The sequence below is a fragment of the Misgurnus anguillicaudatus genome, chromosome 3 (genome assembly GCF_027580225.2).
Source record: "Misgurnus anguillicaudatus chromosome 3, ASM2758022v2, whole genome shotgun sequence".
In the NCBI taxonomy this organism is placed as follows: Eukaryota; Metazoa; Chordata; class Actinopteri; order Cypriniformes; family Cobitidae; genus Misgurnus; species Misgurnus anguillicaudatus.
This window is the reverse complement of record NC_073339.2, coordinates 6,720,821-6,736,700: the sequence shown is the minus strand read 5'-3', so window position 1 is coordinate 6,736,700 and position 15,880 is coordinate 6,720,821. Positions and strand designations below refer to the sequence as shown.

Genomic DNA, 15,880 nt, shown 5'->3' with positions numbered 1-15,880 from the left:
TACAAAAATTAACCATTGTTTTTCTACAGTTAAAAAAATGGTTACTGTAGTAAAACCATGGTAATCACAAAATAACTATTGTTTTGACAACTATGGTTTTATAGTTAAATCGTGGTTAGTGTAGTAAAACCACAGTTTTGCTGATAGTAATCAATACAACAAAATACATTGGTTACTACACTTTTACCACAATAAAACCATGGTTAATTTTCGTAAGGGTGCTATCGAGATTATACCCGGTACCTCACCACACAAAAACACAAGAACATTAACACACATGGGTAACGTTACAAGCACTTCGGCAAAACAGTCATTGAGGAGAGGCTGTTAACAACGTGAACTTTGACTGTAAACATTGCAGCTTATAAAAACTATAATACTGTGAAGCATAAATTATATAAAAATGTACATTTTCGCTGCTCTAGTTGTCTACACACCCAGCAGCTGTCGAAGTGTGGCTTGCCCACCGGTCATTTTAAAGCGCAGTGGGCGCAAACTTTATGAAATATTACTAGAACATTCGGCTGGGGTGTGTCTCTCTTAAACGGAGATGTAAGAGAAATGAAGACGACACATATACAAATTTTGTGCATGACCGATCGGCGGTAAAAGTTAATATGCACGGAACATCGTTGTTGTACGGAACGGTTAACGTTAGTCTACGCCTACGTAAAACAACACTAACGAGACGCATACATACGTTTGAACAAACCAATGTACACAACAAACATTTTAAATAGATATCAATTAAATCAAATGAATACTTACAATCACACAAAGAATGTCCTTGGCGATGGTCAATTCCGCTGCAGCTCGTGTCTGAATCCGTGTAACAGCTGATCTACTAACCCACGTCTGATTGGTTAATAATAATCCTTTGTCAGTATCTTGCCGCTCTATTGGTTCGACTGATATCCCAGCTAACAAATTTATGTTCTGAGAACGTTTTCCTAACGTTCCGTTTTGGTTGTGGGAACGTTATTTGGAATGTTCCAAAAACGTTAAAATGTCCAGTTTGCTTAACGTTGCTAGAACGTTATTTTATGGTTAGCATAACGTTCCTACAACGTTCTTACAACCTAAATTTCACAAAAAATATAACGTTCTACAAACGTTCACTTGGAACGTTCTAAGAACGTTAAAATGTCCAGTTTGCTTAACGTTGCTAGAACGTTATTTTATGGTTAGCATAACGTTCCTACAACGTTCTTACCACCTAAATTTAATTAAAAATATAACGTCCCACAAACGTTTGTTTGGAACGTTCTAAGAACGTTGAAATGTCCAGTTTGCTTAACGTTGCTAGAACGTTATTTTATGGTTAGCATAACGTTCCTACAACGTTCTTACCACCTAAATCTAATTAAAAATATAACATTCTACAAACATTCATTTGGAACGTTAAAATGTCCAGTTTGCTTAACATTGCTCCCACAACGTTCTTGCTACCAACATTTCTTTTTAAAAATACAACGTTCTGAGAACATTTATTTGGAACATTACAAAGTTTAGATAAAAAAATGTTTTTTGAGCTTAGCAGTGATCCTTCATTCTCTTTTAACATAATTTTATTAAATGATAACATTCCAGGTGCAACGTAACTCATTAACAGATCAAAATGATATAAAATGTAACATAATACTTAATAACATAATACTTACGACAATAAAATATAAATTGACAGCAAAACATAACTAGCTTTAATAAAAACATTGAATCAGTGAGAACTTTATAAATTTGTGTGTGTGTGGGATGTGAGTGCTGAAAACTAGCACTGTCCATGGCCTGTGTCTTCATGCCCCATCTGTAAAGTAAATAGAATAAAATTTATTAGATACAGTGCAATTAGTACGACAAATATAAAATCTTAAATCAAAACAGCTATTATAAACTATAAAATATTAGCTAATCTTTTCAAGTTTTCTGGTATTCAGAAACAATATATTTTATAAAATGTAAGTAGCTATAAAACTGTAATAATTTTTTTTACATTTACACAATTACAAATTAAAACAGATTTTTATGGCATTCATTAAAAATGACAAATAAACATCTAACCAAAATGAATTTCCTTTAAACAAGAGAAACGTACATCTGTCAGTGAACACAAATGCAAATGTTTTCATCTTTACAATGAAACAATTTGCTAATCTATAATTTATTATGCAAGCAAGGCTTTATAGTTAGCTCCTGTTCCAGTATCTTTGTTAAAGGCAGGATAGGCAGGAATTATCTAAAAAAAACTTTTTTATAAATTTGTTTAAACTGTCTTTATACATCAATACATGGGTGAAATTTGAGTACTCTGAAAAGGAGAGTGTGGGAATCGAGTGTCTGTGGACCTCTCACCACTGTTTTAGACACAGCTCATTTTTCCATTCACTCCACCCCTCCCTTCTGGGTTTCTTCTAAAGCCACGCCCCCAAAACACATGAACGCGTGACACCGACAGCTTTGCTGGGAGAAGGATTTACCTCAGACAAGCGGAGAGGAAGGAGCGCGGTGCATGTAATAACATCATGTCACAATCACATGTAATAATACACCTAACTTTATCACTAGGAATATAAACAGATAGGATGCCTTCTAGTACTCACTATTAAGCCAGTGTTTTGCATGGAAGAGTTTCCGTGATGAAAGCATTGTTGACTCTGATGAGGACTACACTCCACAGACAATACCGCTACGTCGCTTCGTCGACTCGAGGAAAAGCCACGTGATATTTACTCTTGTTTGATTGCTTCGTTTATTCCCTTTTTGCCTTGTTTGCCTTCGCTGACTGGATATGCAGGTACTGTGAGTTCTGAATTCACTTTCTGAGAGTTCTGAATGCTCTTTCTCTGCCATGCTTGTGCTCTTTCTAGAGTGCCTCATGCACGTTCAAATCAATCGGGTGTGCGCATGTCTGGGCAGATCCCATAGCAACGGGTGGTGACATGGTCGTGAGAAAGAGTGATATTCGCGCAAGCTAATCATTTGTTTCATCCCGAATGGAAGTAATTAGCTGTGTTTGGGGCGGTCGTGAGAGGTCTACAGACACTCGAGTTTTATACTCTCTTTTTCAGAGTACTTACATTTTAGTTATGTATTTGTATCGAGTATACAATCTTTCCGGCAGATCTGCGAATCTGCAGTGTTTCCGGCTCTGATTTGAGAGACAGTTTGTGCGGATCAGCCGGTTACGAGTTGAGAGATTCTCGAGTCAGAGCAGATTCACAGGTCTCTTGAGTCCGTATTGTTTCCGGCTCCGAGTGAGAATCTCAGGTCAGTTTGCGGCTCTCGCGGATCAGCAGGTCTCTCGAGTTTGCAATGTTTCTGGCTCTGAGTGAGAATCTCGGGTCAGTTCTCGCGCGATCAGACGGTTACGATCAGACTTCGACTCGCCTGAAAAGTCCGCTCCCCTTCTCCCTCTCATAATGGGAGAGGGAGGGTGTTACTGCGCCGAGTCGAAGTACTCCCATAAGTGTTATTACGCCATACAATATAGTTACTCTTTTAAATCCGCTTAGAAAAGCGCTACATTTTATTTTGTACCACCAAACTTGCTCGTATAACTACTCGTCTTAAATAGGAAAAACGTTGATGTGTTTGGTCACTTCTAACTTTATCTCTAAATGGTACCATTGAATGAATGGGGCTAAGCTAAATGCTATCGAAGCGTCGTAGCGCGCTCCAGCGCTTATGTGCACGCACACAGATGATAGAGGTATGTATCAACAATTCTTAGTTAAGGTAATAACATATTTTAATATTGAAAATGAGTAGACTATTCCTTTAAGTAAGCGTTTCGACGTGTGTGCAGGAGGCACTTATTTTAACAAAACGCATGATGCACATGGTTCACATAACGTAACAAACACATATTTTAGAAGAGAAGTCACCGGTCGCCACTGCTTAAATACTTATTTTTGGTCACATGGATAGGATTAAGACATTCAACAGTGTGTACACTCACAATAAAAACAAAACATTGTTCCTTTTTAAAATAACGAATATGCACTTTCAGTCATCTCGTTTTTGTAAACTGAAATAAAACTGTATTTTTGTTATGCATTTTTGCATCTTTGATTTAACTAATGTGTTATTATTAAAAAAAAATGTATAACTTTTTTTATAATTCTGTCATAATTCTGGGGGGTGACTCACTCTTGAATCACGATAAGGAACGTACTTCAAGGTGTCTGCAATGCACTCTTCTTACACCTTAACTGGCACTTTTGGGTGGATCTTTTGGCAGGCCTCTAAAAAGTTTTGCATAAAATAAGTAACATTTAAGTAACAAGCATAAAAAAACTAGCATTTCTTTACAATCTCCTTATTTTGTGAAAACTTGTGGAAATTTTTGGGCAAAAATAATGTGGACCTCAAAGAACAAAATATTTGTCATGATCCCTTTAAAGAAACATTTCTTAAAAGAATAGGTGATGCTTGAGGGCTAATTATAGTTGTGCGTAGGTCCTTCAGCATTAGCTATGTGTTGGTTTTAGGGCTGGGATACACGATTATTTTTTAAACGATCTAGCGATTATTTTTTCCTATGCATCGATTAATCGAACGATTCATTTTATCTGTCCGAGTCGACTTCGATTCGATTCTCGATTATCTCCCCATTAATTAACTAATAGCAATTTATACATGTTGATTTACATATCTGAATGTAAACATTTCAATATATGTTCATTGCTCTTAAAATTTCAAAATAAAAAAAAGACTATACAAGTGCAAAATAATGCATTCTTAGTCAGAGGTAGCATTCAGTAAAGCATTTGCAGCTCATACTGTGCAGTTTAGTAACAGTATAAAAATCTCAAGTTCAAATTACTTTATTTTACATGCATTTATGAGCAAAACCTCTTTAATGTGCCTTTTGATGGTCAGTGTAACTTTTATAACTTTTATTTGTTTAATCCACATTGTTTTCGTGCTTTTCTAGTCCATTTAATGACAGATATAAACACAATTATAGACTTAAGAAGCACATATATTATTAAATCTCTTTCTCTTAAGTTTGTTAAGATAGATTAGGACTCATTTACTGCTGGACAGAGAGTGAATGAAAGCGCAGTCTTCTGGCAACAGTGACATATTTCATTGCTTTCTGTTAAATTGCTCAAAATCATGATTGTTAAAACACACTTGGCATCACATTCATGATTTTATGGTAAAAATGACACTTTTTCGCGTCAATCCACGAGCATTTAAACCATAAACAAAGCACTTTCACTTTAATTGAGCGTGACCAGCGCAGCAGAACCCACGCAGAAACGATTGCAGCACTGTTGCTACAGAGCTGCGAGCTCGCGCTGCTCATGCAGCAGGGTGCATGCTTGTTAACATGGGCGCTGAAAAAAGCACGCGCCCGCACGTACTGCTCACACTTGCTGTGTGAAACCGGCATGGACTGAAGCCACTCGCGTTGCTACTATTCTACGGCGCCACCTTTTTGGGTCTGATGAATCGACGCGCATATTTTGCGTCAACTTATTTTTTGCGTCGACGTCGTTGATTACGTCGACGCGTTGTCCCAGCCCTAGTTGGTTTTCATATATAAATCTGCGTCGACGCGCAAACACAAGCACAGATTCCTGGTGGGCAGTATCCTCGCTAAAACCACAGAAGCATCTCAACCGCAAAAGAAGCAGCTTACTCAGTTAACTCACAAACGAAAAAGAAGACGCAGCTTGTTGTGTATGTTTTGAGAAGACCAGCAGTGATGGAAAAAAATAGGCAACTTTTGGTGCAGTTTGAGTTAAAACACTCCTCAACTTGGCCAATCTTTTTTCTCACCGTCGCAAACGGAAATGCCTACGACACATGTTTTTTATATCTGACAGGAGGGGTTGTAGTGGATCAATCACAGTGCTTGCGGTCCGCGTAGAACTGACGCGCTGTTAACATTTTGGTGAGGTGCACATCAGGCTACAGATAACCTACAGCATGGCTACGGTGTAGACCTTACGCACAACTATAACATAGGCTTTAGAGCAACCCAGGCTCACTCGTGATACATGCCTATGCCTAAATTTCTGCATACCCTGAAATAAGTTACTCCGGGTACAAATCGTTGCAGCTTTAGATTAAATGTCCACTAGAGGCGTACAGGTGGCGACTAACAAAAGGGACAGTATTGAATATTTTAAATCCTTTATGTTTTAGTCAGCTGTGTTTCATTAAAATTAAAAAGCAAAGAGAACAGTGTAAGTCGGTATGCAAACTTTTTTTGCTTTTTCTGTGGAAAATTTTTGGATAATTCTGCGGAATGATTTTAAATATTTAAAAAAATATATAAGAGAATTTAAGCCGTAAATATTGCATCTAAAATAATTACTTTTTAAAGGCTTACAATGAAAATGAAAACACCAAACCAAACAAGTGCTCTGAATTAAATTGGACCAACACGAACCAGATAGATAGAATTATAGTTTGTATATAAAATTACATATATTATTGTTTATAGTGTTATAGTAGAATAAAAAGCTTGTGTTAAAGGGACATTCCACTTTTTCTTTTATATGCTAACTTTTCAGCTTTTCAGTTAAACATTTGATTCTTACCGAGAAAATACGAAGAGTTTGGTTCCAAAACGCAATAAATCCATTTTGACAAATTTCGGTAAAAACGTGTTTTCTATACCAAGAAAGTGACAAGATGAAAACCACTCTTTTCTGTTACAAACTTTCACATAGCATCTTTAGGTTATAAAAACATAAAAAATTCAAATCCATAACTTGATTTTCAAAGATTTATTATAAAAACGAATTCTTTTTTCCACAAAATGCAATAAATCCATGACAGTTTTTTATTTCAAAATGCTATAAATCTATTAAATCAATGTATAAATGTGCATTCATCTTTACCATTTTATATTTATTTAGTTGACTAGTGGTATACAATGATTAAAAAATAAACATTAATGGCATTAACCAAAACACTTACTTTGTTATATTAAGAACACAATGTTTTAGCATGAGAAGCTTGATGCTGTCTGGAGAACAAGCAACCGAGTGCCTCTCGCGGAAATTATTAGATGTTGATGGCGTACGTTTCTTTCCCGTCACAGAAAACCATCACAGGTTTGGCAATGCTATTAAAGTATTATTTTGTTTTGTTTGTTGATCACGAAGTACAAAGTAGATGAGGAAAATTAGGATTCCGTGTACTCAGCGCGCCGCCATTGTTTGTTTACATTGCGTGAATGGTCCGCTGTAATATCAGAAATGGATTTATTGCGTTCTGTAAAAAATGAGGAGTGGCGTTTGTCGCATTTTGGGAAAAAAGGGAGAAAAGATGACAGAATATCACGGCGGGTATTGGATTTTGCGTAAAATTAATTATTTACTTTTAACTACTGACCTGATATAATACTGATTTTGGCAGTAACTCATTTTTTTCAAAAATGGCGTTTATCGCGTTTTGGAACCAAACTCTTCATATACTCTCAAACTGGCACAATAATCAGTGACTCCGCCGATGCAACATGGCTGCAGCAGGCGCAGTGATACCACACACTGCCCGAAAATAGTCCCCTTGGTTACTTTCAATGGCAGGGGACTATTTTCGGGCAGTGGGCAATATCACTACGCCTGCTGCAGCCATGCCACAGCAGCAAAGCCACTGATCACCACGCCAGAATGAGAGCATAGTCCCAACCATATCTGCCCAGAAAACCACAACTTCTAATTTCCGTCGGTCTTAATACACAATGTAATTACAGAAGAGTCAAGTTTTAAATAGGAAAAATATTGAAACTCTTTGGTTATTTTTTAGCACAATGCTAATGGTCTAATCAGATTCAATGGATTGGATCAAATATTTAACTCTAGGGGAGCTGGAAAGTGAGCATATTTTCAAAAAGAGAAGTGGAGTATCCCTTTAATACATTTTTGTTGTGAAATTAGCATGTATGAAGAATTTCATCATCTTTTTTACAACGCAATATAAACCAAGGCTTTGAACCGGTTCAAGGAACGAAAACCAGAAACTTTTGATGTTTTGCAAGGAACAGAAACGAAACCAGAAACTTTCCAAAAATATATGTTCCAGGGGCCGTATTCACAAAGAATTTTATCTTACCACTAAGAGTACTCCTAAATCGCACTAAAAGATTTTAGCTAGGAGTTCTCTCTTAAAAGTTATTCACAACGCCTTTCAGACCTACTTTTAGTAAGGAAAAAATATAACTCTTAAACTAAGAGTGAGTCTTCGTTGCTACGGATGACGTCAATTCTCATGCACGAGCTGCCTCGCAATGACCACGGTGATTGGTTGTTAGATGACAGGGCTGTCATGCAGAACATAACACAGACGCACCAAATAATGGAATTACATCGAAATATGTCTGTGTCCTACACAAAATAATAATAGTAATGCCATCGAAATGCATATATAAAAGAAAAGTCGTGAATGAAATTAAATACCCAAATAAAAACCGCCATTTCCCTAATAATAAAAAACGACATTGCATTAACATTGATTAATTTACATCCTATTAGCCTAAATAGACTACTTAAAGCAAGATATGTTGCCCATATTGAAGAAGCATAATGTATTAAATAGTTGACGGTGGATTATGAACTCGCCAAAACGGAAAAGAAAGCCCAACTGGATGCAGGATCAGTTACTGCTGCTGTCCCAGTTGGTGCTGGAAAAAAGAAACATAATAAAAGGGAAATTCGGCACTGAGATATCAAGCAAAACTAAGCTTGGGAGACAGTGATGCGCGGGTCAATGTACAAAACAACCGGCACCCGACTAACGTTTTCAACTAACCGCCCGCAACTCGGACCGCAAAACATAAAAAATAAATATACCGGACCGGCTCCCTGGCCCGCATTTTTTAAAAAGTAGTTATTGTTTAAAATAGTTAACTGGCATTTTTATTTCAAATGACCCGACCGACCGCGACCCGAATATCATGAAAAAATATTTTTGGATGACCGCAGGCACCCGCTCATTTCGGATCAACCCCGCGTATCACTGGGAGAGGATTTGTTTGCAGATCAATGCAGCATTCCCGCTTGTGTCGCGGACCCCGGACGACTGCGAGAGGCGGTGGTATGCATTACAATCGCAGTCAAGGGTTGAGATTGCAGCCTTTAAACGGGCAAGCATGGCAACAGGTTGGCATACAATATTAAATATTTAATATCATTATTGTTTCATGTAAATCTAAAAACTTCCTGCTTGTCATGAATGAATTATGAAACAAATGTCATAAACAATATGTTTACATTAAAGGGTGCTTTTAAGTATAGGCAATGCTTTTGAGTTGGTGAAACTGTCCATGTTAAGGAGGATCAGCACCTAAGGCATTTTAAGATCCTTTGTGAATAGGTCTCAGTGAGTTAGGAGTCCTCTCGACTTCTTTTAAGCTGTCCCAGACTTAGGTGCTACTTTTAGGGCTAAAATGCTTCGTGAATTACTTTTAGTGAAAAAAATTAGGAGTCCTAAAGTTAGGAGTGACACGCCCATTATTTTAAGGAGTTGCTCCTAAATTCGCCAGTTAGGAGCTACTTTTAGCCTTAAAATTCTTTGTGAATACGGCCCCAGAACAGAACCGTTAATTGAAAATAATGGTAACCGGTTAATAACGTTATTTTTTTAGTTCTTTGACAAGATTTCTGTGCAATTTGACTCTGTGAAGTTCACTTCCGGTCATTGTTGGCTCAGAGAAATGAGAAGCTTGCCACCAGCAGGTAGCCTACTCAAGCCCAAGTCTCTAATGCTCAATCATAAGAGGTAAATATTGTAGGCTCTCAAGTATCTCAAGATGTTTTTTTGTTTATTTTTAATACTAATTAGTGGTGTAACGGATCGCAGTTGGTCAGTGATCTATACAGATCACGACCCACAGTTCAGCTCGCATGCGATTTGCGGATTAATATGCAAATTTAAATAGGGTGAAAGTTGATTATTTGCACGTGTTTCAAAGGCTTGCAAATGTTAACACTTAAGTGATTTTAAACAATTTAACCGCAAAAAGGCGCTAAAATAAAAAAAATTCTGTACACACAGAAGCACATGCATTTGAATGTATCCGGCCCAACTCCAATTAGGGCTGTCACTTTTTATTCGATATTCGAATATGCATTCGAACATGACATGAAATATCCGTATTCGAACAATAAATAAACCATCTGGTTTTTAAAATACCATGTGTAGCGCATTTTTTTAAGTAACACCTCGTAATAGGAAGGAGGCTGAGAGTGGGACCGACGACGGCAACTGTGCGCAAGAGAGGGAATCAAATTGGACCAACATGAACCTCATGTGCATGTCAATATAGAATTATAGTTTGTATATAAAATGACATTTTATTGTTAATATTAAATATTATAGCAGAGTAAAAAGCTTGTGCTAATACGTTCACATTATGAAATTAGCATGTATGAAGATAATTTCATCATTTTTACAACGCAATGTAAACTTTATATTAAACAACAACAGCATTTGTCTTGTAAACGGATTTGAAATGATTATGTGCTGACTGTCACGCGTCACATAGACAACAAGTCTAGTCAAGTCAAGTGAGATCTGCTTAACTTAGCGGTAAGTTAAATTTTTTCTCAAATATCAAAGGGTTTGTGCACTATCATTAAAACCGGTCAAGCAAACAGCACGCGCAGGGTTAATGTACTTGTCAATGACGGCTCACAAACGCGTGGGATAGGCTATGTATGTGTGCTTGTTGTCAAAGATATTGCTTCTCACAAACACGCTCAAGCGCGGGATATGTTTGCTTGTCAATGACGCGCATCAATGATGAGCATTAAATCCGCAGAGTTTTCCGCCGAAATCTGCGGGCGCGAATTTCGTTTGGGCTTCCTGCTGCAGTTTAAGTTATTGTCTGTACCTGTTCTGAATAGTTTTTTTTCATACAAGTTGTTATTCATAAGTTGATAACCTGCTGTTTTAAAAGTAAAAAATAATAATTCAGACAGTCCTGTTTATGACTGTCACTGTTAATAAATTTGTGATTGAATCTCCATTATGGTGTTTTTTTTTTTATGCCCGCGGGGGGCACCTAGATATTCAAATATATTCGGATACATTGCATGATATTCGATATCCGTTCGAATTTGATTTCTCTCAAAAGTGACAGCCCTAACTCCAGTCAAACATGATTGTCCATTTGCCCTTCAAAGATCTGAACTCTTGATGTATAAAATACATTTGGCGAAAACAATAATGTCCTAATGATCAGCCTACTTATTTTTATGTCCCACAGCTGACATGGAACGTTATTAACCGGTTCGGGAACTTTATTTTTTGTTCAAACCGGTTCAGGAACGTCAACTTTAGGGTTGAACCAAAAAACGGAAACTTTAAAATACTGTTTCTGTTCGGAACGAACCAATTGGGAAAAAAATTCAGGTTCAAAGCCCTGATGTAAACTTTATATTAAACAACAACAGCATTTGTCTTGTAAACTGATTTAAAATGATCACGTGCTGACTGTCACATGTCACATAGACGAGTGAAGTAAGATCTGCTTAACTCAGCGGTAAGTTTTATTTCTCAAATATCAATGGTTTGTGTGCTCTATCATTAAAAACGGTCAAGCAAACAGCACGCGCAGGGTTAATGTATATGCACGCGCGCATACATAGGTTATGTATATGTGCTTGTTGTCAGTGACAATTACTTTTCAGAAACACGCTCAAGCGCGGGATGTGTGTGCTTGATTTTTCTCAAAAGTGACAGCCCTAATAAGAAGATCCTTTATAAAGACAGTACATTACGCATATACAGACAGGAGCCATCTTAGAAAACAGCCTCGATAAGTCGAGCAACGAATGTCGTGCTATATACATTTGACACCCCTATAATCCCTCCCACTCTGAAGTGTTGCTAAACTCAATGGAAAAGCTAACCAAGCCAAAGTAAAGTAAGCTGACTCGACCTTACCTGTAGGGTACTATGCAATGGAAAAGCGCCTTTAGGGTGCAAAACCCCTTTAACCATAAAACAGGGTTAAAATGACGTGCTGTCTCTGATATATTACATATAACTACAATATAAAATAGTAAGATTTACATTACCATAACATCTTCACTCTGAAGAGTCGCTCAGCTTCTTCTAACTCAGTCAAGTCTTTTAGAGAGAGTGATAGAGGTAATGTGATTAGTAGCTACTGAATACACTACAGTTTATACATTTAGTACATTACTTAATTAATTGCCATTTACCTTTCATTATGTACCGTGACTGGATAATCCATCCATTCGCTGACCTTTAATAAAAAATACAAAGATAAACTTAATTAACACCTGTCACCGGTATCAACTGGCAGAAATTCACTCTTACCATACAGCATATGTGAAAGAACTCAGAAATTCACTCTGATGGGCCTACAAAAAGAGAAATAATAAAAGGGAAAAACACTGCGATTAGGCAAGGTTTGAGCCAAACATTAGTTGTAATTTTGGTGAGGTAGTATTGACTCCAGCCATGTCAGGCATAAGTGCTTGGCCTGCTTGCAATGTCTGCTTAAACACTGAAACATAACCCTCTCACTAAAATAAAAGTATAACTCTTACATAAAGATAAATATAAGGGATGTCAAAATGCATTAGATATGAACCTTTTAAATATATTAACTAAAGCACACCACCTGTTGCCAGAATGCTGCTTTTATCTATATAATTTACATACAGATGTAACAGTTACATTAACAATGTCTGTGAAAATGTCTGTACACGTTATTTTTCTAGAATTATTTCTCAAGTGACTGTTAGGCAACATAAATGTATTGCCTTTTTTAAACAAATCGTATTTTGTAAATTATGAATTAACTGCATAAGTAAGTGCCTTATTAATCACTGTTCCTTTAAGAACATGATTCATTAGGTTAACCAGAATAATATAAACTGAAAGATTCTGAACAGTTTTGTGCATTGTGCAATAACATTTAATTAAGACGTACTTACAAAAACACCCAAGAAAAATTAAGTATGAAACCATAGTAAACCGCAAGCTACACGATTACTACGACAAAAACTTGCAAACCTCCCCTAACAGTAATGACTAATTAGGCTGTAACAAACTAGACAGCAAGAAACTTGTGCAAAATATATTAAATATTTTAAACTTACTTCTGAAACCCCGCTGTGCTGTTATACTCTTCTCTCAGTCCTGTCAGATTTTCCCGGTTATTTTGTTCTTCTGCGCTTTTGGCCTGAGTGGCGGTTGGCAACTGAAGGGTCATTAGCGCCTCCTACTGGACTGGGTGTGGCGCATTCAATAGGCAGTGGAGGAAATTCTATGTTCTTTTGACTATTTATTATTAATAAAGCAATACATTAACACGATTTAATAATAATAATAATAAAAATTCGCTAAACAAACACTATACTAAAAGATATAAAAGCAACCACAAAATAACATTAGGTTATTTATTTATTTATTAACTTTACCAATCCCTGCACAAATAAAATAAATAAAAATAATAATGTAATTGATTTGTGATTATTAATAATAATCAGTATCAACTTTTCACTGTTTGTTAATATACACAGACTTAGTTGGCAGTTTTCTGATGATGGTAAACTAATGCAGTCATTTTTGTTCAAAGTAATTAAAATAGCTGTTGATTCCCCATAATGATCATACATTTCAAATCTTCTTGAACACTCACTTACATATTTAAAGATGATCTGACCAGATAATTTTTACTTGCTGTATAAAAGCAAAAACCTGTCTGATGGTGATCCTGGGGGGGGTCTTTAGATCACAAAACTAACAGGACTTCATAATATAGCATTTTTAATACAATAATGCAGTGTTTTCTTTGTCATTTTTGACAAATACATCCACAAAGTACCATAACCATATGCCACAGCTTTAAAAATGCATCAGTATCACATGCATGTATGTTTACATACATTTATTAAATATGTGGAAAACAAATATGTATGTCACATATTTAGAATTAATGTTGTCCATATATGCGAGAAACCAATACTATACTGTAATATATGCAGATATATGGTATCATATATTGATGACACCAAATATTTTTTTCACATGTTTGGACATGTTAATATATGTTGCAGGCATATATTGTGTTCTCAGATAAGTCAAATATATGTATATATATATGGAAAACAAGTATGTATGTGACATATTTATAATTAATGTTGTCCAGATATGTGAGAAACCAATACTATACTGTAATATATGCAGATATATGGTATCATATATTGATGGAACCAAATATTTTTTCACATGTTTGGACATATAAATGTACATATATGTTGCAGGCATATATTGTGTTCTCAGATAAGTCAAATATATGTATAGATATATGTCATACTATGTAAAATATAAGTACATATATGGCCATATATTACATTTTTGTATTTTACTTTATTGAAATGCTCTACCTTAAATAATCCGTGTGATATAAATTATAAGGTGACACAATTGAAATAAAGGTAATTAAACAAAGCTAACACTTAATATTCTATAAGAAGAAAAATCATTGCCACTATACCTTTTCTAGAAGTGTTCTGCTGTTGCTGTTTCCAAGACCTTTTTGTTGTTTTGTGCGCATGCGCAAATGGCGATCAGATAAACCTCGGAGGGTTGCACAGTAACATAACCAGGAGTTTTTTTTTACCAGGAGTTGACCAGATAGCTATTTAATTATTTATATACGCATCAAGCTTCAAATGCAATAAATAACTTTTTATTTGATTTTTGTAATTGTTTTGCCAATAAATAAATACATAAATAAGGATATAATTGCAGAAGTACAGGTGTAATATTCTTTTTTAAATATTATCACAACAGCAAAAGAATAGAAGCACAATTACAACACACGCACACACGGACACACAGACACACACACACACACACACACACACTCTGGTTTCCATGTTTTGTGGGGACATTCCATAGACGTAATGCATTTTATACCATACAAACCGTATATTCTATTCCCCTTACCTACCCCATTCCCTAACCCCAACCATCAAAGAAACCCTTCTACTACTTCACATTCACAAGAAACATCATTCTGTTTGATTTATAAGCTTGTTTCCTCATGGGGTCGTCAAAATGTCCCCACAAGGTCACAAAAATACTGGTATTCCTATCTTTGTGGGGACAATTACCAGGTACACAAACACACACACACACACACACACACACACACAAAGAACAAGCTCGTCATTATGAGAACGTTCATCAAGTATGAATAACGTCATTAGGACGTTCCAAGAACATTGTTCTAAGAACGTTTTCTCTCGTCTTTATGAGAACGTTCATCAAGTATGAATAACGTCATTAGGACGTTCCAAGAACATTGTTCTAAGAACGTTTTTCCCCAACATTCCCAGAACGTAAATTCTTACTTATAACGTTCTAAAAACGTTCTAAAAACATTATTTAAATAACGTTTTGTCCTAACATTTACACAACCTTTAAAGAACGTTAGCGAAAGTTGTGGGAACGTTCCCTGTTAGGTGGGATGTCTCTAATCCTGGAAGGTGAGTGAAGCACGTCACGTCTGTTCGCGGGAACCAGCGACCCAAACGCACTCACTTTCTTACAGCCAGTAACGGAATGGCAATCGAGAGAGTCGGGACTTTCACGGGCCGATCTGATAATAGTTATACATTTCGAGTTATATTAGCAACACCGTCTGGCGGCGTGATGTGCGCCGGTTCCCGCAGCCCGCTGGTCAAACTGTGCAGGCAGCCTCTCTGCTCAATAAAGTATATAAAAGTGCTCAACCTGTTCGGCAGGTCCAAACATGTACAGGATTTATAAAAATACGGTGATCAATGAGCGGTTCCTCCTCAAATGGCATAGCCTGTCGTGATGTAAAAAGCCGCCGAACGCCTGTTTATTACAGTATGTATGCGGTCGGATCCGA

The 15,880-nt window shown here is 36.4% G+C and overlaps 1 long non-coding RNA gene across 2 annotated transcripts; it reads right to left on the bottom strand.

The window, feature by feature from the left end:
- Window positions 1–1,550: 1,550 nt before the first annotated feature.
- Window positions 1,551–15,083, bottom strand: LOC141358793 (uncharacterized). 2 transcript variants are annotated; one of them, XR_012365217.1, is made up of 6 exons: window positions 14,495–15,083; window positions 13,095–13,275; window positions 12,189–12,350; window positions 12,042–12,093; window positions 4,147–4,241; window positions 1,551–1,804 (listed from the first exon to the last, which is right to left on the bottom strand). It is a non-coding gene; the product is annotated as an uncharacterized lncRNA (long non-coding RNA). The 2 variants fall into 2 exon arrangements; XR_012365216.1 differs by lacking the exon at window positions 4,147–4,241 and having other exon boundaries at window positions 14,495–15,075.
- Window positions 15,084–15,880: the final 797 nt, after the last annotated feature.